Source organism: Carcharodon carcharias, chromosome 11 (assembly GCF_017639515.1).
Source record: "Carcharodon carcharias isolate sCarCar2 chromosome 11, sCarCar2.pri, whole genome shotgun sequence".
NCBI lineage: Eukaryota > Metazoa > Chordata > Chondrichthyes > Lamniformes > Lamnidae > Carcharodon > Carcharodon carcharias.
The window spans coordinates 25,448,701-25,472,108 of record NC_054477.1 but is presented as its reverse complement, the minus strand read 5'-3'; the positions used below and the strand labels follow the sequence as shown (position 1 = coordinate 25,472,108).

Genomic DNA, 23,408 nt, shown 5'->3' with positions numbered 1-23,408 from the left:
CATGCCGCGCAGGACCGATTGCTTCTTTACACAGCCAATTTATCTATCTAGCAGATAAAAAGATCATAAGGGCCCAGAGTTTCTGCTGGTTTGTGTTGGTTTTACAACAGCAATTCAACTGAAATAGGTCCAACCAGAGCAAAAGATTGGGGAATTTTAAGTGCATGTTATATCAAGTGTACATTAAGCTTCTGCAATCTTAAAACAATGGTTTTAAAAATATCCTTCTCGAAATAGGTTCCACCCACAAAACAGGTCATGCCCCAGATCAAATTAATTGCTATGGTCAATGAATCCACAACCCTTCAAGAAGCTTGTTAAATTAAACCTTTTGTTAAGGTGCTAAAGTTACTAGTAGGAAATGTGTAAAAGTTTTAAGTGTTAAAAAATATTTAATCTACTAAAGAACACTGACTACTGTGTGCCAGTTAAACTAGTAACTGGTTCTAGCTTTTTAGTACTGTTTTTGAAGTCATTTTCAGTGATTTAAATCAGGTTACTCAAGGGTATTGGTCTGGACTCTTATTAAACCTATTTTCAAATGAATTAATAAATGTGCACCAAGTCACCATTTTTTTCAGTGCAAGAAGCTACATTCTATTGTGCTGCCCAACTTTACCAGTTTGTGGAGGATTTTTATCTCTGTGATTATGGCCAGGATTTTCCAGTCGTCAGGCGGGCTCGGAGGGAGTGAGGGGTGGGGGGGAGGTCAGGGAGCCGACCACCACCCGCAATCAGCTCCGCACCGCGATTTCACGCGGGTCGGCCAATTAAGGCGCGCTCTGCGTGGATTGTGAGTGGCAGCGCTGAGCACTACCTGTGCGGGGCAGGGGGAGGAGAGAGAGCTGGGCCTCGTGCGCAGTCCACGCATGCGTGCGAAAGAGCACTTCAATCTCCCTGAGGAATGGAGCTGCCTCAGGGAGATTGAAGCGCTTTTTTAAAAAATAGATAAGGATTTTATACAAATTTAATGAGACTGCATCACATGAGATGGGACATGTTTGTATTTTCAAAATAAAGGTTTTATTTCATTGGTATTAGCTTCAGGAAACCTCGTCCCGCTCATGGAGGAGGTTTCTGAAAAAACGTAAAGGCCACTTGGCCTTTTTGCCTGCCCGCCAAACATAAGGTTGGAAGGGCAGCATAAAATTTAGCTTAATTACCTTGTTAAGGGCCTTAATAGGCCTTCCAATTATCGGCGGGCGTGCACCAAACTCTGGCGCGCATCCGCCAAATGAAATATCACGCGAGTCTGCGATGATGTTGGGACGCACACCCGATGTCATCGCGTGTCATTTTACATTCCGGCGTGTCGGGCACATGCCTGCACACCGAATGTAACATTCTGCCCTATGCATATGCGTTTGAGCAGTAATTTGAGCCTTAACTTCACCTCAGGAAGCCAGTGCAATTTCAAGTGTAATTTACTCCCAGATTGCCAATTGCTGCCAAAGCAGAAACATGACCACATGATGCTCATGCCAGGGGTTGAAGTTGATGGTAGAAAGAGCACAGCTGAAGGGCTGAAGGAGACAACTGATCTTTTGAGAAGAGGAGTTTGGCATTGTCCTTAACCTCAGGGACAATCCTGTCGCAGATGGAGGAACTGGCCGTTGAGAGGGGGATGTGGTAATTATTGGTATTGGCTTGTGGTGGGAGGTCAGGCCAATTGTTTGACTTGAGTCCGCAACCCCCAGACCTGAGGTACAAAGATGTGAATTGTACCATTGGAAATGGCAGGGACAAGAACATCTAAGAGAACTGTTGAGTAGGTCAACAGTGGCAATGAATTCATGGCAGGTGGAGAGCCAGTGGAGACACAGTTTGCAATGAAAGAGCATGCTACTTAAATAAGTGGGGAGGAATTTCCAGTGTGCTGGGTCAGAGTAGAAAATGAGCAGGAAAAGGTGTTAGAAAAGGTGGACTGGTTATGATCTTAGAGAATAGTTTAGCCTTGCATGTCAATGCTGTGTGCAATACGATGGTTGCACAGTGGCACTGAAATTTGCATTTGTTTCTTGGGAAGGCAGCAGGATACCAGCAGCATTAACTTCCTTTCCCTAATGTCATCACTGCCGTCTTTCCTGTCAGCCTTTTCAGCATTCTGGGTATCTATCCTATTTTCTATTAAATACCTTTTGCTTATGGAAATTATGGATAAGGGGATAACTGAGTTTAATTTTTGCAAAGCCTCTGAGTTTGTCAAATGATTGACTTTGTAAGCTTTATACATTATAACTTTAACATTTTGCTTCCACTAAATGAGATTTTAATTCCAGCTTGATATTGTTTCATTTAGCTTATATTCAATTTGTGAATATTGAGCATAATGAACAATTTGTTTATTATTTGCATTTATATCCAAATTGAAGAATTAAGTAAAACTATTGTGTTGAAATTTTGGCAGATGCTTCCAGCGTAAACATGCTTAAGTATTTTGTATGAAATTCCTTTTTGACTATTCTGAGGATATTGGCACTTTGCTCTTTCATTTATTTTAATGTTTTCTAGTATTTATTTATATTAATAAAATCATAGCTTTTTATCACCAATGCAGACATAAAATGGTTTAATTCCATTGGCACAAGTTCCTTTTCCATTTAATCTCTAATGCATGTTCTTGCATGTTCTTGTATTTGTATTTGCTCCCATATAATAAATAGATTAATAGCGCCATTAGAAAAGCAAATGAAAGAATTTCATATGAATGCAATAACTGTGGGCGCAAACTAATATTGCACAATATTGTGATTTCTAATACAATACCTACAAGGAGAAAAGATTTTTCTTGACTACAGAATAAAAATCATCTTCAGTAAGCTAGGTTACAAAACCTTCTTGGGTGTAATGCAGTTTGCAGGTTTGCACACAATTTTCCTATTTTTAGACTGTAGGCCATATACATTGGATTTGCATTGGGAAAGCAAAGCAAAAGGTTACCCAGCAACATTGCTGTGGAATTTGTTGGCACAGATTGAGAATGAACAGTTTAACTGGTCAGATGATGCAAGGAGTAGGAGAAAAGGGACATAAATTATGGAAATGATAACAGCAGGCAACAGTTGTTATGGGAAGCCTTGGGTGTGAATGGCAGGGAAGGGGGGTGCGCTAAGTAGGACTATCCCTAACCCTTCTAGATATGTCGAGGCCAATTACTCTCATCCCATCCCCCAGAGATGCTTATTCACTGACTGCACAGGTCAGTGAAAATGGGTTGGAGATCCAGATTTTCTCAGTCTTTTATTTTGCTTCAACTGTATATGCTCTCTTCTTTTAAGAGATGTCATGGTCTCCACCTCCAGCAGCTCTCTGTGGCGAAGCTTCCTATGGTTTAACAACTTTCTGCATGAAGAAATTACTCCTACCTTCTCTCTGCCCTTAGCAACAATTTAAAGCTGGACGATCCTTCACCACTGACCCACAGACCTAATGAAATAGTTTTTCCTATTCACGCTCTCAAAGTTCTCCATAATGATAAGATCACTTAGTCAGCCATCTCTGCTTCCCTGAAAATAGTCCCAGTATCTCAAATCTATCCTCATATAGTTCATCATCCTTGATATCGTCTTGGTGATTCTTCTCTGTACACGCTTGTGTGGTTTTAATATCCTTCCTATAAGAGGCTGCCCAAAACTGTATATTGTTAATAAATTCATGAAGCTAATTGCAACCTTGAGTCGCCATGTGGAGATTGTGCAGAAGGCTCCTTGTCTTTTCTGTTTTGCCTAGGCTCTCCACTAGAAGGCCTTCCTCACTCTATGACACACAACCTTTGTCATCTGCCTTATTGAGCCAATAGCACTTCCATTGATTAATACTTCTAAAAACTTGGAGGCTCTACGGCTAGCAGATTCTTCCCAATTCATGTTTAGATAACAAGCAGTTCCTTGATTAGTAATTATTAGCAATCTAGGGCTTATAATTGCTTCTGTTCTGGCAATTTACAGCCTAAGCTATGTGAGGCGCTTTATTTTATTCAATATTTCATGGGATGTGGGTGTCATTGGCTGGGCCAGCATTTCATATCCATCCCTAATTGCCCTTGAACTGAGTAACTTGTTCATCTATCTCAGAGAACAGTTAACAATACTGCTGTGGGGCTGGAGTCACATGTAGGTAAGGATGGCAAATTTCCTTCCCTCAAGGATATTCATGAACCAGATGGGGTTTTTTTATGACACTTGTTGACCATTACTGCGACTAGCTTTCAATTCCAGATTTTTTAGTAATTGAATTTAAATTCTACAGCTACCAAGCTGGGATTTGAACCCACGACCCAAAGCATTAGTCTGGGCCTCCACATTACTAGCCCAGTGACTTTAGCACTACACCATCACCACCCCTTATTCTACTGCATTCTGAAGCCAAAGAATATGTGATATAAGCGGAAAACTAGAAACATCAGGGTAGGCTTTATTTTTCATTGCTAGGCATTAAACCATGGTAGCAGATTGTCACCTATTATACAATGCGCCCAATTGAGCATTCTTCCTCAAGCATATTACTGCAGATGTTACAGCTTTCCCAAGAGTAGACCTTCAGTCCATCCTAGAACTAGTCCAGGAATTTCTCTGTGTCCTCCCAGTCACACGCCATAACTTTAGTGAAAGACCAGCAGAAACCCTGTTTACATGCCTTTATGGAATGTTTTGTTGATCTCCCACTGAAGTTACAAAGCTGGTCAGGAGAGACCCTGAGGTAAGTGCCAGTGAGTACTTTGTTTAGTAATGAATTGTTCTGTGTCCTAAATCAGCCATCCTTAAAGCCTTTCGGTGTGAGATTAGCCTTTTAGTGTCAGTGTCTATTTAATGGCTGGTAGCTTTGACATTAGGAGCTGGGTTGAGATGTGCATCTCATTAATTTAGGACACTTACAATTCGCAGATAGAAAACAATTTAATCCGTCAATTTTGCCTGGATTTGAATCCATCTTTCATGAATAACAAAGGAGTGTGCTAATCCATTATGTTGCACAATCCCATTCTGCATAAATTTCAATAATAATAATTAGAGCCACAGGGTTTTGAAACTGTTTTAGTATATTCTGCTTCTTTCTCTGTATTTCTTTGATGGTCAGGTTGTCCCTTTGGAAATTAGTGTTTTGAAGTTATGGAGAATGTTAATTGGAGCTTTAGCATCTACTGTAGTTCCCATTGAGTTGATACAAAACTTCTGGATTAGGAGGGTGTCTGGTAATAGAACAGAGCAGGTTACAGGAGCTGAAAAGCCAGAAGTCTAAACTGCCAAATAAGTAATGTGTGCAGCTGGAATAGGTTAGCTGAAGAGTAAGCTGTGTATGAAAGTCTGCCCACTTTTTTTTGTTAGCTCTCCTAGCTTCAACCAGATATTTAACAAGATGTAGCACATGTTGCCTGTCCCATAAGTGGCTCAATGCTCAGTGAGGAGTGGGATACATCCAAGAGTTGTACATTACTGACGCCAAAAAAAGTGTTTCAAAGTGAAGGTGTAACAGGAGTAGCCATGGATGTCAACCTGGGAGCATAATCTGGATTACAGGGGTCTGCACACAACACGCACTTCCAATTGATCCAATTTAACACTATAATTAGATTTCGTATTACACCAGACAGGTTTAAGAATTGAAGGATTTGTCCCTTCTCCAAAGTGTTGGTAGTGTACCCAATGGAAAGGGATTTTACAGCACTGTGTTATGGCAATGGCCCCAGCTAGCTCAGGCCTTCTGGAAATAGTTGTGGACTGCTGGTCTGACAGGCTAATCAGCTGCATCTCCTGCATTCCATATTCTGCTCCCTGGGGGACCCACTAATGCCATATGCAGCACAGGCATTAAAACCAGACTAACTCCTCCAAGGACTTGTCATAAAGAAGAAACAGGATTCAGCAATACAGGATGATGGCTAAATGAAATGCAACATATCTTGAAAATATTCAAGAAAGAGTCAGAAAGATGTGAGGAACTGATTTGTGGAGGAGATATCTATTTAATATTGAGGATAACAACATGCTTGCATTGTTTGTTGGAGTCATCACCTGTATAGACTGATGATGAAATTTCGCAGAATCACGCAATTGTTACAGTGCAAAAGGAGCACATTCGGCCCATTATGTCTGCATCAGCTCTCCAAATGAGCAATTAATTAGTATGATTCTACCACCTTCCCCTGGTAACCCTGCATATTGTTCCTTTTTAGATAACAATCCAATTCTCTTTTGAATGCTGTGATCGAACCTGCCTCTACCACACTCTCAGACAGTACATTCCAAACCTTAACCATCCGCTGCATGATAAACATTTTCTCAAATCACCTTTGCTTCTTTTGCCAATTACTTTAAACCTGTGCTCTCTCATTCTTAATCCTATCACACATGGGAACAGTTTCTCCCTATTTACCTTGTCCAGATCCCAGAAATTTTGGGGTTGGTTTCTTGGACTGCAACACCAATATCAACTTAGCAACAATAGCAACAACAATATAGCACCTTCATTAAATATCCCAAAGTGCTTCACAGGCTGACATCAAACAAAGTTTGGATTGAGCTACATTTGGGAATATTAGAGCAAAAGACCAAAAGCCTGGTCAAAAAGGTAGGTTTGAAGGAACATCTTAAGCAGGGGAAGAGCGATGCAGAGGTTTAGGGAAGGAATTTCAGATCTTATAGCCTAGGCAGCTGAAGGCACGACCATCAATGGTGGAGTGAACATATAGAGAATGTTCAAAAGGCCAGAGTTGGAGGATCGCAGAGATTTCAGGGGCATTTGAGGCTGGAGGAGTTTATAGAAGCAGTGAGGGGACGAAAACATGGGAGGACTTGAAAACAAGGATAAGAATTTTAAAATTGAGGTGTTACCAGACTGGGAGCCAATGTAAGTCAGAAAATAATCATCTGGGAGGTAGGGTCTGCCAAGTTAGAGTCTTAGAGTCATAGGCCAGGATTTTCAGCGGAGCGTGCAGGTGCGCATCCAATCTGCACGAGCATGAAATAGCACACGATGACATCAGGCGATCGTCCCGACGTCATAGCACACTCACATAATGGCCAGGATTTTCCCCTTGGCGATTTGGGGGTGGGGCCCGCTCGCCGAGAGGAAAATGACGCGGGATGATGTCGGGAGGAACCCTCGACGTCATCCCGGTCCCTTTAAATATTCATGAAGGCGGGCGGACAGCGAAATCAGCTGTCTGCCCGCCGACCTGTCAATGACCAATTAAGGCCAGTGACAGGCTAATTAACATTATTAAACATCCTGCCCGGCCAACCTTAAGGCTGGCAGGCAGGCCAGGAGCCCCAGCGGCCTGTAGATTAGTAATGAAACTTCATCCACTGGCGGGATGAAGTTTCATGTACGTTTTTTTAAAATTTAATAAATTTTATGTGTTTATTATTAACATGTCCCACCTCATGTGACATTGTCACATGAGGGGGGGTCACGTTAATAATTTTAATATTTATCTATTTTTAGAGTTTACTTACCTTTCACTAAACTCCCTGAGACAGGACTTTGCCTCAGGGAGCAGCATGCTCCTTCGCACGCATGTGTGAAGGAGCGCACTTTGACAGATGGGGAGTCCCTCCCCCCGCCCACCCCCTCCCCAGCACAGGAAGCACATAGCGCTTCCTGTCGGGCAGGTCGCTGGGCGGGCCTTAATTGGTCAGCCCACTCAAAATGGCGGCAGGCCCCAATTTGGCAGTGGGGGTTGGCTGCCTACCCACCACCGAGCTGGTGGGGCCCGCCCACCCATCAAGGTAAGAATTCTGCCCAATATTTCAGTCGGGGGGGTGCGTGTGAAAGTCGGCAATGCACCCACCGACAATTAAGAGGCCTATTAAGTCCCTTAAGCAGCTAATTAAGCAGAATTTTTCACTGCCCGTCCAACATTATGGTTGGCGGGCGGGCGAATAGGCCAGGCGGAAACCTCATCCACAGGCGGGATGAGGTTTCCAACAATGGATAAAAAAAACAATAAATTTTTTTAAAACTCTTTATTAACATGTCCCTGTTCGTGTGACAGATTCACATGTGGGGACATGTTTATATTATTTGTAGATTCTTCTTTTCTCATTTTAAAAATCTTCACCTCCCTGAGGCAGCCATGTGCCTTCAGGGAGCTTTCGGTGAGCACACACCCACACACATGCAAACTTCAGCCCCTGCCTCCTGCCCCCACCCCAGCAGCGCTGAAGTTCTCAGCCCGCAGCCAGCCAGTGTGAAATCACGGTCGGAACCCGATCGCAGTCAGCGAACCATTTCACAGCTGCTCCCGGGACTGCCCGCTGTGCCCGCCCAGTCAGAGGAAAACCTTGCCCATTGAGTTTTACAGCAGGGAAAGATGCCCTTCGGCCTATCATGTCCACACCGGTCATCAAGCCCCTATCTACTCTAATCCCATTTTCCAGCAGTTGGCCCGTAGCCTTGCACGCTATGGCATTTCAAGTGTTCATCTAAATACTTCTTAAATGTTGTGAGGGTTCCTGCCTCCACCACTCTTTCAGACAGAGAGAGATACCGCACCCCCCCGCACCCACCCCCCATCCCACCCTCTGGGTGGAAAACATTTTCCTCAAATCTCCTCTAAACCTCCTGCCCCTTACCTTAAATCTATGCCTCCTGGTTATTGACCCGTCCAATTAGGGAAAAAGTTTATTCCTATTTATCCTATCTATGCCCCTTATAATTTTGTACACCTCAATCTGGTCCTCCCTCAGCCTAATCTGCTCAAGGCTAACAACCCCAGCCTTTCTAGCCTCTTTTAATAGCTGAAGTTATGCCTTATCTGTGCTCGTTAACCCCTGATTAAATGTTCTGAGACAGCTTATAGCTGGCTCTTATATTACCGTGTTAACTTTTACCCTTCTATCAGTTTTTGTGCTGTAGCTAAGAGATAGTTGTTGTAGAGGATGGAGCTTCTTTCGTTTTAGCACTCAGTGGCAGCACAAACACTCCCAGGTCAAGTAGAGTACAGCCTGATGCAGAGTAAAACCCACCTTATTTTGTTCCAAATGTCTTGCCTCAGCCAAGCACTCTCCTGCCCCATTGTGACATTTTTCCACAACAGCCAATTTGTGGCCTCTGTGATTGAGATTTCCATGTGCTTGCTGAGCTCTGACACTTCTGTGCTGAAAGCCAATGCCCATGAGGTACTGCATTAAGACGTTCTGCACACATTGCGCTCCCTTCCTAACAGCTCTGTGAGGGTATCTACACCAGATGGACTGCAGTGGCTCAAGAAGGTGGCTTCACAAGGGCATTTAGGGATGAGCATCTCATGAAAGAATATTTTTTTAAAAATCCTTTCACAGTCAACTGACAGGGGAAACTTGCAGCTCATTAGCCTGAGCTGGATTTAAACTTTGAAGAGAAGAAAGGTGTTCATGCCATGAGGCGAGCTGGACACAGGGGTTGGCCTCTGTTGTAAATAAGGTAGGCCCCAAGGCCCATTCAATTTTGGGCCTGAGGCTTAGTATCAATATGTGCTGGAGTACTGTGGGTGCCTACCAGTACCACAATTGCCAACAATCCAGGATTGTTCCAGCGAAGTCTTCAGGAGTTAAAAACTCCAAGACACTGCTATGAACAAACTGGAACACTCTAGAGCGCCTTTACCAAGATGTGCACGTGTTTCTGGCACTGTTTGTGGGCAGGGGGCTGTTCCCCAAGATTGAACTTCTGTTTCTTGCCTGGAAAAAATCAAGCGTAATGAGGTCCATTTTTTCCTCCAGAATCCCAGAAGTGGGATTTTATCTATCCCGCTGCCAATCCCACTTCCCTCATGCATTCCTTCTTTCAAGATTTATTTTTCTTGCACCAGAAACAAAGTTGAGGAAAATATAGGCAATGTGGCATTCCTGAGGAATCCAGCTGTGGGAACAGATGTGGCAGGCTTCAGGAATGAAGATGTAGAGAAATTGGTTCTTCAACATTAAAGGGGAGACATATTTCGGATCAGAAGCAAGACAGCTGGCAGTACCATGTAATCCCACCAAAATTAGAATGACTTATTTTCTTTTGATAGGCAGCTGGAATTTGCTGTGAAGGAGCGCTCTGAGCTTGTTTTCAAAGTGTCAGGGTAACCTGGAAGCTAATTACGATTTATTTACACCTAATCTGTGACTACTGCTAATAACCCCAGGGAGCTGCACTGCATCTCTTCCAATTGCATAACATTGGATGAGGAACTTTCATGCAAGTAACCAAGTTATGCAATTAAGCAATCTCCATGGAAATGAATGAGGAATCAGCACCGCTTGCAGTTCCTTAATTGGAGCAGTTGCAGTTCCCTCTCAGATCCATTCTGAAGGAAACGGCGGAGGTTTGTCCATTAAATAAAGACATTTAATCATCAGCTTTATATTTGGATTTCTGACATTTGTACCTTACAACACATGCATTCTGCTACCTGTCTGTCAAATCAGTAGAGATTTTGCGTCCAGAAAATTAGTTCAAACTTGGAATAAAATATGTAAATAAAATTGCTAGTATAAAATTAAAGGCCAGAATTTAAATAAATTAATCTATTTAATTAAATGGGTATATAGGAAATAATGTGGGAAAATTCAACTTGATTGGATCAAGTTGGCTTTGTGATTAAATGTTATGAGTGGGAGGTATATTATTTTGCTTTAAAAGTCTGTGCACAATTTAATTACTTTGCTTATTTTAATTGTGCCTAAGTTTAAATTATATAAGATCCTTCTTATGTATTTGACCTGAGGTTTTTTTTTGTAGAATATTCATTCATTTATCTGTTTAACCAGAATTCTCCCAGTTAACATGGTTAACTCCTAGTCCTGGTTAACATGCATCTCTCAACCTACATGATTAAAACAGATTCTCTGGTCATTATCATCATTGTTGTGTATCGGACTTGCTATATGCAAATTTGCTTCTGATTGTGCCTATCTAGCAACAATGGGTACACTTGGAAAGTAATATCCTCAGAACTCCCGACTTAGAAAAAAGAACAAAGAACAAAGAAAAGTACAGCACAGAAACAGGCCCTTCGGCCCTCCAAGCCTGCGCCGATCATATTGTCCATCAACTAAAATATTTTGCACTTCCAGGGTCCGTATCCCTCTATTCCCATCCTATTCATGTATTTGTCAAGCTGCCTCTTAAACACCACTATCGTACCTGCTTCCACCACCTCCTCTGGCAGCAAATTCCAGACACTCACTATCCACTGCATAAAAAACTTGCCCCGCACATCTCCTCTATAGTTTTCCCCTCTCACCTTAAATCTATGTCCCCTAGTAATTGACTCTTCCACCCTGGGAAAAAGCTTCTGACTATCTACTCTGTCCATGCCACTCATAATTTTGTAAGCTTCTATCAAGTCGCCCCTCAAACTTCGTCGCTCTAGTGAGAACAATCCAAGCTTCTCCAACCTTTCCTTATAGCTAATAACCTCCAGACCAGGCAGCATCCTGGTAAACCTCCTCTGCGCCCTCTCCAACGCCTCCATATCCTTCTGGTAATGTGGTGACCAGAATTGCATGCCATATTCCAAGTGTGGCCTAACCAAGGTTCCATACAGCTGCAGCATGACTTCCCAGCTTTTATACTCAATACCCCTGCCAATGAAGGCAAGCATGCCATATGCCTTCCTGACTACCTTATCCACCTGTGTTGCCACTTTCAGTGACCTGTGGACCTGTACACCCAGATCCCTCTGCCCGTCGATGCACTTAAGGGTTCTGCCATTTACTGTATAATTCCTGCCTGTATTAGACCTTCCAAAATGCATTACCTCGCATTTGTCCGGATTAAACTCCATCTGCCATTTCTCCGCCCAAGTCTCCAACCGATGTATATCCCGTTGTATCCTTTGACAATCCTCTTCACTATCTGCAACTCCTCCAACCTTAGTGTTGTCTGCGAACTTACCAATTAGCCCAGTTACATTTTCCTCCAAATCATTTATTTATACTACAAACAGCAAAGGTCGCAGCACTGATCCCTGCGAACTCCGCTAGTCACAGCTCTCCATTCAGAAAAGCACCCTTCCACTGCTACCCTCTGTCTTCTATGACCAAGCCAATTCTGTATCCATCTTGCCAGCTCACCTCTGATCCCATGCGACTTTACCTTCTGTACCAGTCTGCCATGAGGGACCTTGTCAAAGGCCTTACTGAAATCCATGTAGATAATATCCACTGCCCTTCCATCGTAGATCATATTTGTCACTTCCTCGAAAAACTTGATCAAGTTAGTGAGACATGACCTCCCCTTCACAAAACCATGCTGCCTCTCACTAATATGCCCATTTGCTTCCAAATGGTAGTAAATCCTGTCACGAAGAATCTTCTCCAATAATTTCCCTATCACATAAGGCTCACCGGCCTGTAATTTCCTGGATTATCCCTGCTACCCTTCTTAAACAATGGAACAACATTGGCCATTCTCCAGGCCGCTGGGACCTCACCCGTAGCTGGTGAGGATACAAAGATTTCTGTCAAGGCCCCAACAATCTCCTCCCTTGCCTCCCTCAGTGCTCTGGGGTAGATCCCATCTGGCCCTGGGGACTTATCCACCTTTAAGACGCCTAACACCTCCTCTTTTTTGATCTCAACATGATCCAGGCTATCTACACACTCTTCCCTAGACAAATCGACCGCTATGTCCTTCTCTTTGGTGAATACTGATGAAAAGTATTCATTTAGTATCTCTCTCATTTCCTCTGGCTCCACACACAGATTCCCACCTCTGTCCCTGAGTAGACCTACCTTTCCTTGGCTACCCTCTTGCTTCTTACATATGTATAAAAGGCCTTGGGATTTTCCTTAATCCTGGTTGCCAGTGACTTTTCATGACCCCTTTTAGCCCTCCTGACTCCTTGCTTAAGTTTCTTCCTACTTTCTTTCTATTTCCACGGGCTTCATCTGTTCCCAGCCTTCTAGCCCTTATGAATGTTTCCCTTTTCTTTTTGACTAATCTCACAATATCCTTCATTATCCAAGGTTCCTGAAACCTACCATGCTTATCCTTCATCCTAGCAGGAACATGCCGGTCCTGAATTCTTATCAACTGACGTTTGAACACAATCCTTCCTTCCTTCCCTCTCCTCCTTCCTTCCCCCAGTTCTTTCTTTCCTTAAAAGTTGGCTACATTGATATATAATGAGGTTTCTTATATCAGCATGCTTGTGCTGGGAGCAATAGATACAAACGCACGAGTTAGGAGCAGGAGCAGGCTATTGGGCCTACTTAATCCTACTCCACCATTCAGTAAGATCATGGATAACCTGACTGTGGCCTCAACTCCACTTTCCTTTCTATTCCCTATATTCTTTGACTCCCTTGTCAATCAAGAACCTATCTAACTCAGCCTTAAAAATATTCAATGACTCTGCCTCCATTGCTCTCCGGAGAAGAGAATTCCACAGATCAACGACCCTCTGAGAGAAAAAAATTCTCCTAATCTCTGTCTTAAGTGGGAGGCCCCTTATTTTTAAATTATATCTCCTAGCTCTCGTCTCTCCCATTGAAAGAAGCATCCTTTCAGCATCCACCCTGTCAAGTCCCCTCAAGATCTTATGGACATAATTTTCCCCCCATCCAGGTGGGGGAAGTTTAGGAGTGGTCACGTGGAGGCGCGCCACCGATCGACTCCCCCGATCGGGGGTGCGCCGCCATTTTACATGGCCTTAATTGGCCCGCCCAGTGTGACATCTGTATGTACGGGGGGGGAGGGAAGGGATCTCTAAACCGAAAGTGCACTCTTTCGCGCACTCATCTCCCTGAGGCTAAGTGCTGCCTCAGGGAGATCGGCGCCAAATTTAAAAATGTTAACAATACAAAAAAAAAATTCCCCTGACATGTCCCCTCAAGTGACAATGTCCATCACTTTTATTAACACATTTATTAAAAATGTAAAAACCTATATGAAAACTCATCCTGCCCGTGGATGAGGTTTCATGCTTTTTCCAATGCCCACCAGGGTTCCTGGCCTGCCCGCCAACCTTAAGATTGGACGGGCAGGTCCATTAAGTACTTTAATGACTCTGTCAATGGCCTCAATTGGTCATTGACAGGTCGGTGGGTGCACAGCTGATTCTGCTGAGCCCCCGCCCACTTAAAAATTGAAATGAGGTGGGGTCACGTCGGGAGTTCTGCCCGACATCATCCTGTGTCATTTTACGCATTGGCAAGCGGGCCCCACCCCACACTCGCCGACCGGGAAATCCTGGTCTATGTGTTTCAATCAGATCGCGTCTGATTCTTCTTCTAAGCTCCGAAGGATACAGGCTCAACCTATCCTCATAGGATCCCAGGAATAAGGTTTAAGACTTGTGGTAATGTGTTTTCTATCAGGGGAATGGTGTGGGAGCGTCTTACCTACTAGTGGTGATGATGGTTGAGATCATTGTCCTCACTTGTTAGTGGGTACTTTGGGGTGGTGCATTGTGCCCAGCGACCCTTCAAGTACAGCTAATTCTCCAGATCAACCGATCCGACCAAAATTAGAGTTATTTGAAAGACACAAATTTCCTGATTGTAATACGTGTTAAGGCAGATGTTTGTTATACAATGTGACTACACACCACCACAGAGGGTGGATGTACCTTTTGCAAGTCGTAGCAAGAACCATGCAAACTTGCACGTTGTGAGAAAGGCCTTTATTCTCCAACAAGCATTATACAGGGGTCATCTAACATTGCAAACCTAGTCATAGTCTTTGCAACCACCTGGACCACCATCTAAATTATCTAAATGTGAGTGCTTTACCACACATATGTAGTCAGCTGCCCTCGTGGCTGCAAACCCTAGTCATCAGTCATCTTGTATGAGGGCTCCTAATCATGGAGCCATCCATCTTCTTTCTCATAGAGTCACAGAGTCATCTACGGCGTAGAATGAGGCCATTCTGGTCATCAAGTCTACGCTGGTTCCCCATGGAGCAGTCCAGTCAATCCCATTCCCCCCATCTCTGTAGCCCTGCAAGTGCCCATCCAGTGTCATACTGAAATCATTGAATGTCTCTGCTTCCACCAGCCTCGTGGACAGTGAGTTCTGAGTCATTATCACTTGGTGCATATAAACATTCTTCCTCACATTTTCTCTCCATCTCTTGCCCAAAACCTTAAATCTGTGTCTCCTTGTCCTTGTGCCATTAGCTAACGGGAACAGTTTTTCCTTGTCTGCCTCATCCAAACCTGTCATAATCTTGTACACTCATATCAAATCTCAGCCATCAATATGGATTTAGCTGCCACACGTGGAGTGATGACATCCAGCTCAGATTTCTCAGCTCCTCCACTGCTTCTGTCTTGCCAGGCTGCTTGTTAAATATTCAGATTTTGGATGAGACCCAATTTCTTCCTTTTAAATATTGGGAAGGGCTAACACCATCATCTTAATTCAGCCCCTATCACAAATTCCATTTCTTCACTATCGACTTCAAGCCCCTCCAGTCTGATGGGCTGAATTTTCAGTGAGTCAGGATGACCCTGTTCCCGGGCTACCTAATTTCTGGGAGTGCCTTTAAAGGGTGTGGGCTAGTTCCTGTCAAAAGCCTGCACCCAGCACCCCCAACCTGGCCGGCTCCATTGAAGACATAGACATGTCCTACTCCTCTGCAATTTTCATGGAGCCAGGTCAGGGTTTTCGAAGAGTTATGGTTCACAGCCCTTCAGAAGAGTTGTGCACTCTAGTCTGCATGAGTGGACCTTTTAAATGTGAATTCAAAAGGTACTCTTCATGCCCCCTGTGCCAAGTTAAGGCCCTCTACCCAGCCCTCATGGCCCCTCAAGCCCCCCCTCTGCCAGGCTATGGCCCTCCATCCACACCCTCTGCCATGGCCCCTCAACTCCCTATGCCAAGGTATGGCACTCCACCCTCTCCCCATGTGCCTTCATATCCCCATGCCAAGCTATGGCACTTCGGTTGCCATTGACTCAATGTACACGATACACTGCACAAATGAACGCTACAGACCCAGTAGAATGTGTAAAACAAGCTTTTAAAAAATCATTCATTTATTCATTACATTCCAGTATGTTAAGAAGTCATTTTACTACAAGGCAAGAAAAGTGTCATCCGTCCAGACCCTTTAAAGTATCAATATCAGAAACCACAAACTCTTGTAACCCCTTAACCTTGTGTAAATAAATAATGTGAAATTGACCACAGAGATCAGAGATCAGCTGTCAATCAAGCAATGTTTCTCCGGCTGAGAGCCCAGACATCCATTACTCTTGTTGAAACAGCTGCACCCCAGGGAAAAGGTTGCTTAATTGACAGTAAAACTCCATTTCTTTTAAATCGCAAAACATTATGGCTTCACTCTTTCAGTAAATAACTGGGATTTTGGATTTTATTTTTTTTAAAACGTTACTAGTCTCTACTGAGATCATAACAAAATCTCTAATACCTGTATCCTATCCTATGTCAAATCCTGCTTGCCCATCAGCATACTCTTTGCGGCCCAATATTGGGTCACACCTTCCCAACACCTCATTAAAATCTCATTATTATGTTTAAATCCATCCCTATTCTGGTCCTCTAGTCTTCTGCTGCATTAAAGCACTGTACCTGAGCCTCTTGAATGTTTCCCACACCCTTCATCTCACTATTAGCAGATGCTTAGGTTTCACCGTTCTGAATTTATTTACCTACCTCTTTAAAACTCACCTCCCTATGAAGCTCTCTTCTTCAATCACCCCTCTTCTTCAGATCTATTTTTGTTTATTGATTCTTGGGATGTGAGCATCACAGGCAAGGTCAGCATTTATTGTCCATCGCTAATTGCCCTCAAGAAGGTGATGGTGAGCCACCTTCGGGAATTGTGGCAATTCATGAGGTGTAGGTACAGCCACTGTTCATTTTTGTCCTGTAGCAGTTTTTATAATCCCAGCTGATATTACTGCTGGACATGACAGATCCTCAGGTGGAACCCAGCTTGATAGGCCCCAACTTTTATTTTTTGTTTAGAAATTTGGAGAGTGGCTACTGAACAGAATCACAAGAGTCAACTGGTGAATTTTTAATAAAAGAATAAAACATTCAGTAAACAAGAAAAGATGAACTATATTACCACACTCCACCCACAACGATACCTTTACAGATATATACAGATTTGTAAGGATAACACAAGTTACAAAAGCTATTTTATACTCCAATGTTCACAATAAGTACACAGTCCATTTAAACCAATAGGCAACTTGTGGTCAGACACCACTCTTTGAAACCAAGCAACAGTTGTATCCCCAAACGGATGCTATGAATTTATGATCAACACCCTCCAGACACTTGTTACACCGTGAGCCAACCAGTCTCACTGAACTCCATCTTTCACACAAGGATTTCCAAACTCTACTTCCGAAGAACCTGCATTAGATTCTTCTCCCAAATGATACTTTCTCTCAGACGCCTTCCGCAAGTGTCCACCTCCAGGGTTTCAACCTCTCCTTCCAATGTCCCTTTCCCCTGGATCATCATGTGCATTTACGCCCCCTTCTAAGCACTCTCTCAAATGCTCAGCCATGCCAATGGAACACTGCTCCTTCACATGCCCATAGTAAAGAGCTACAGACCTTCAGCTGTTTCCTTGGATCTTCTGGGTTCTTGCAAGTCTATATTGCTTTAAATCTGTTTCCTGCAGCTTCTCCCTTTAAGCTTGGAGCCTTCCTCTGCTCCTCACATTTAACTTCACTTAACAGGACCAGTTCCAGCTTCTTGTCTTTGACTTAACTCAAAGGGCTTGTTGGGCCTTTCTCTTTTTTACTTAGGACCTGCTCCCTACAGTTCCTTCTCCCAATAGACTGCTGACAACTTGGTAACTTCCTTGAGATCTAGAGCTCACTTGACATTCACTGTTATTTTGACTTTAGAGCAACTCATCTAAGATTCTTAGATTCATTCTCCTCAGCAGTCTGTTTGTACGTCCGTTAGAGAAAGACTTAAACTGCTCCCTTCACCTTAGAGCAGAATGACTAACCGAACTCAAACTGTTTTCTGTTACTTTGTCAGTTTGGGGCCTCTCTCTCTGGACCCCTGTTGCTAGGCAACACCACAGTTTTTACTCTACCATGTTTGTTTTAACTCCCATTCAAGAGTCATAAAATCTCATTGAAATGCAGGTACCTTTTAAAGTGAAATGAAAACTCAAGTTTCACCCTTTTAACCCACAAATACAGAAATACAAATTAAACTTAAACTCAAAGATAAACCTTACTCCTAACACCCAAATGCACATGTAACTTACTTAAACTACGGGCAGGATTTTCCCATCAGTGTGCGGGAGCAGGCCCGACATGTCGATGTGTAAAATGATGCACGATGATGTTGGGCGTGTGTCCCAATGTCATCTCACTCCATCGCGATATTTCGTTTGGTGTGCGTGCGCCAGAGTCGGCTGCGCACCCGCTGAAATGTGAAGGGCCTATTAAGGCCATTAAGCAATTAATTGAGGCACTTGCAAACACTGCCCGTCCGACCTTAAGGTTGGCGGGCAGATGAAAAGCCCAAGTGGTCTTTGCGTTTTTCAGGAAACCTCATCCACGAACGGGATAAGGTTCTCTGAAGCTTTTATCAAATAAAGAGATACATTTTCATAAATTTAAAATCATGTCCCAACTCATGTGACACAGTCTTCATGAGGGGACGTGTTTCAGTAAATTTTCAAATCATTTATTTAATTGTTTTGATGTCCATTCAATCTTCCCAGGGCACGGAGCTGCCTCAGGGAGATTGCTGCACTCTTTCTTGAAAGAGCGCTGGCCCCGACTCTCGCTCCTCTCCCTGCCCGCACAGGTGGCGCAGAGCGCTACCAGTCGTGTACTATGCTGGGCGGGCCTTAATTGGCCTGCCCAAGTAAAATGGCGGCGCAGAGATTTTCGCGGGCAGCGATCGGTTTCACGCCCACTCCCACCCAGCCCACCCACCATAGGAAAAATCCTGGCCTATTTCTATTTCCTAACACAGTTTAATGCAACTGTACAAATTCCAGAGGGCAGTTAAGAGGCAATCACATGGCTGTGGATCTGGTGTCGCTCGGAGGCCAGACCAGGTAAGAATGGTAGATTTCCTCTGAAGAAAATTTGCTCTAAAGAAGAGTCATACAGATCCAAAACGTTAACTCTGTTTCTCTCTCCACAGATGTTACCAGAGCCACTGAATTTTTCCAGCATTTTCCATTTTTATAGCAGATTTCCTCCCTGAAAGGTATTAATGAACATGATTTCCTATGAGACTCTGGTAGTTTCATGACCATTATTAATGAGACTAGCATTTTATTCCTGATTTATCAATTAACTGAATTTAAATGCACCCAGTTGCCATGGTGAGATTTGAGCCCATGAAGCTGAATTTTACGCTGATCGGGCAGGAATGCACCCAGCGTCCCGGCTTCATCCTGCGTTCACATGATATTTCACTATGCGGGTGTGTGCAAAAGTCAGAAGTGCACCCGCCAACAATTAAGAAGGTAATTAGACCCATTAATGGTGCAACTGTCTCTGGTTTTTTTGTGGTCCATCCAACCTTACAATTAGCGGACAGGCTAATTGGCCAGGAGACCTTTACATTTTTCATCAAACCTCATCCAAAGATGGCATGAGGTTTCTGTTATTAAATAAAATAAAAGTAGAAATCTGTCAACAGTATTTTTATAATCTGTATGTTCAGGTGCCTTATTCTGATGCTTGGATATTGCTTTCCTGATTTGAAAACCTTTATTTCCTGGGCTTCGGGTCTTCAGCTCCCTGAGGCAGCTCTCTGCCTTGTGTGAGCTTTCTGTCAGTGCTCGCCCGCGTCCGCATTGACATCATCACCCGTCCTCCTCCCATCCCCACCCCGGCAGATTGGCCCATTAATTGGCCAGCCAACGTGAAATCACGGTCGGTGGCTGATCGCGGTCAGTAGGCCTTTTGGCGACCGCTCCCGGGCCTGCCGATCGCACCCGCCCGCCAAGCTGAAAATTCAGGTCCATGTCTCTGGGGAGGCGAAGGCGTAATGGTATTGTCACTGGGCTAGCAATCCAGAGACCCAGGGTAATGCTCTGGGGACCTGGGTTCAAATCCCACTCGGCAGATGGTGGAATTTGAATAATAAATAAATAAATAAACCTGCTGACCATGAAACCATTGTCAATTTTTGTACAGACCGATCTGGTTCACCACCGCCCTTTAGAGAAGGAAATCTGCCACCCCTTACATGGTCTGGCCTACATGTGACTCCAGACCCACAGCAATGTGGTTGACTCTTAAATGCCTTCTGGATAAGGGCAACTAGGGATGGGCAATAAATGCCAGCAACCCCCATTGAAAGAATATAATAACAGTCGTCCAGGTCCAATGCAAGTTGTTGATACCTTAGACAGTCAATTCTGGAAGGCAGGAGACACAATTTCACAGTGCCCAGGGCATTTGGATACCTTTCAAAGTGAATTAACTAATTATTTGAATTTGGATGGTGTGATTAGACCACTTTGCTCTATAAACAACAATCCACTGAATGTTGATGGTTCATTTTCTTTTTACAACTAACAGGAATTTATGCAATGTGTCAGATGCTTGGTGCAGGTTGCGTGGGTGATGCAGAATGTTATATTGATTGTAGGCCTGAGGGATTGGCTTGCTACTCCATGAGATCTTGGCTTTCTGTGCAAGGAGAGGATGGCACAAGATCCACACACAGTTTAGGCAGCGGGTTGTTGTGTTCTGGAATGCACTGCCTGAAAAGCCGGTGGAAGAAACTTCAAAAGGGAATTGGACATACCTACTTGAAAGGAAAATAATATAGGATTATAGGGAAAGAACAAGAGAGTGGGACTCAAAGAGTTAGCATAAACATGATGGGCAGATGGCTCCTTTTGTGTGGTAAGATCCTATGATTCTATGCCCACCATTCAACAGATTAGCACACCATGGCTTGCTAATGGTTTTTTTTCCTTTTTAATAGGACATTTCTGCGCTCATTCACATTCTCTTTAATAAAATGTCCAGGATCGTAACAGTGAACCAAAAGTTTCTGTCTCCCTGCTATCTCTATTTGGACAGAAACATCAAGTGTATAGTTATATTGTGTATTTGATGTATTGTGTACAGTTGTATTGATGAACCGTGCACCATTTATCGTCATAAGTTGCCAATTCGGCCGCTCAGCATATGTTTGACTCTTTAATTGTGCAAGAATCATTCAAAGTTAGTAACATTCTGCTTTCTTGGCAGTTCAGTGAAATAAAACAAATTAAAACAAAACTAGCTCTCCTTTAGCTCCTAATCAGCACTCTCAGTGAGTCAAGAATAATGATTGTCAAATTAGGACGTTGTCCTTATGATCAACGAGCACATAAGATGACCATCACAAGCTCTGCTTCAAAGCAGACCTGCTAATAGTTGGTGAGCCTATTGTATTAGCACAGAGACATGGCTGTGAGCAGCAGATGCATAATGACAGGAGCTGCAAAGGTATATGTTTCACTAAAGCTACAGGCTGAATCCACGGGCAAGAAAGCAGGCTGATGGATCCATAATTAGGCCACCATGCCGTCAGTGACATGCCCACCTTCCTCTGCCCCCACTGCGATTTTACAATTGGCGGGGGAGGCGCCAGGGGAGACACCTGCCCGTGGCCCAACTGAGGCTCTTATATAGGAAATTAATTCCCATTTAAGAGCTTCTCCCTGCCGCCACTCTGATTTAATGGGTAGTGAGAAAGGCGAGCACATGACGTGCAGCCTGGTAGATTTAACCCTGTGGGCTGCTAGCCAGTTAAAGCCGGGGTGGGTGCAGGTTGGGGGAGCCGGGGTGTCAGGTGCCCTTGCCAGACCCCCAGTGCCAAGTAGAGATGTCGGCCTATGGTTTTACCTCCCCATGCTCACCCTCCCCTCTGCCCTGTCCAACCTGCCCCCCCATCCCCCGTATCAGGACTTGTCAGCCTGGCCCCAGGCAAGATCCCAGACACAGCTGAATGCCCAGGGCCATCACTGAACACCACCTTCTCGGTCTGCCTGCAGCACCAGCAGTGGCCACCATTGGCAGCGGCTCTATGAGGCCAGCAGCTCTGCACATCTGCCCTCCTGGAGATGGATGGAAGTCCCACCTCATAATAATTAAAGAGCCATCACCCAAAAACTTAAAGCGGGGAGAGTCGGCCATATGGATGTTCAGTCACCCCAAAATCTAAGCTGGGGTAGGAAGCCTGCTCTCAGCGCATAATCCAACCCTACAAGTTCTATTATTCATAAGCAATGGAATAAAATGGAGTGTGGCAACAGAATAAAGACTGCCAGTAACATTTGGGATAATAAGAAAAAAAGAATTTGTAATTATATTGAGGATGGTATGCGACTTTACAGAGTGAGCAGTTGGGAGTTTGGTGAGTAAGGGAGTTAGGGGAACAGGGCAAGCAGGTGCACTTTGCTTTTTCTACCTTTTTCAGGCTCCAATATTTGCTTCTTATTTTAGTACAGAGGAGGAAGCTCATTGGTGAGTAACTGGTAAGTTATTCTACTTATTCTACTAATAATAAATAGTTTGTATAAGTTAGGGTGTGGCAGCACAGCTTGGCCAAGTAGAATGTGCACCCTGTGGAATGTGGGAAGTCAGGGATGCACCATATGTCCTCGCCAAACACATCTTCAAGAAGTGTCATGGGCTGCAGAAGCCTGAGCTCTGGGTTTCAGAACTTGAGTGGTGGCTGGAGTCACTGGGGTGCATCACACGGCAGAGAACTACATGGATAGCACATTTAGTGAGGTGGCCACACCACAGGTTAGAAGCATGCAAGCAGAGAAGGAATGGGTGACCACCAGGCAGTCTAAGAGAACCAGGCAGGTAGTGCAGGAGTCCCCAAGTCGTTCTCATTCACTAACCGGTTTTCCATTTTGGATACTGGTGAGGGCAATGGTCCCTCAGAGGAGTGCAGCCTGTGGCACCATGGGTGGCTCAGCTGCACAGGAGGGCAGATAAAAGAGGGGAAGAGCAATAGTGACAGGGTGTTCATTAGTTAGGGGAACAGACAGGCATTTCTGTAGCTGTAGATGTGATGGAATGTTGCCTCCCTGGTGCCAGGGTCAAGAATGTCACAGAGTGGCTGCAGGACATTCTTCTGGAGGAGGGTTAGCAGCCAGAAGACATGGTCCACATTGGCAACAACAACACAGGTAAGAAGAGGGATGAAGTCCTGAAAGCAGATTTAAGGAAGTTAAGAACGAAATTAAAAAGCAGGACCTCAAAAATAGTAATCTCAGGATTGCTCCGAGTGCCATGGACTCATGAGCATAGGAATCAGGAGGATTGAGCGATTGAACATGTGGCTAGAGGATTGGTGTAGGAGGGAGGGAATCAGATTTCTGAGGCATTGGGACCAGTTCTGGAGCAGGTGGGACCTATTCAAGATGGACTGGTTGCATCTTAGCAGGACTGGGACTTGCTTCCTTACAGGGAGATTTGCTGGTGCTGTTGGGGAAGGTTTAAACTAGATTGG

The 23,408-nt window shown here is 44.1% G+C and overlaps 1 protein-coding gene across 2 annotated transcripts in view; it reads left to right on the top strand.

The window, feature by feature from the left end:
- Positions 1 to 23,408, top strand: part of LOC121284106 (gamma-aminobutyric acid receptor subunit gamma-3) — a 661,993-nt gene that overhangs the window by 485,825 nt on the left and 152,760 nt on the right. The window lies entirely within an intron of this gene.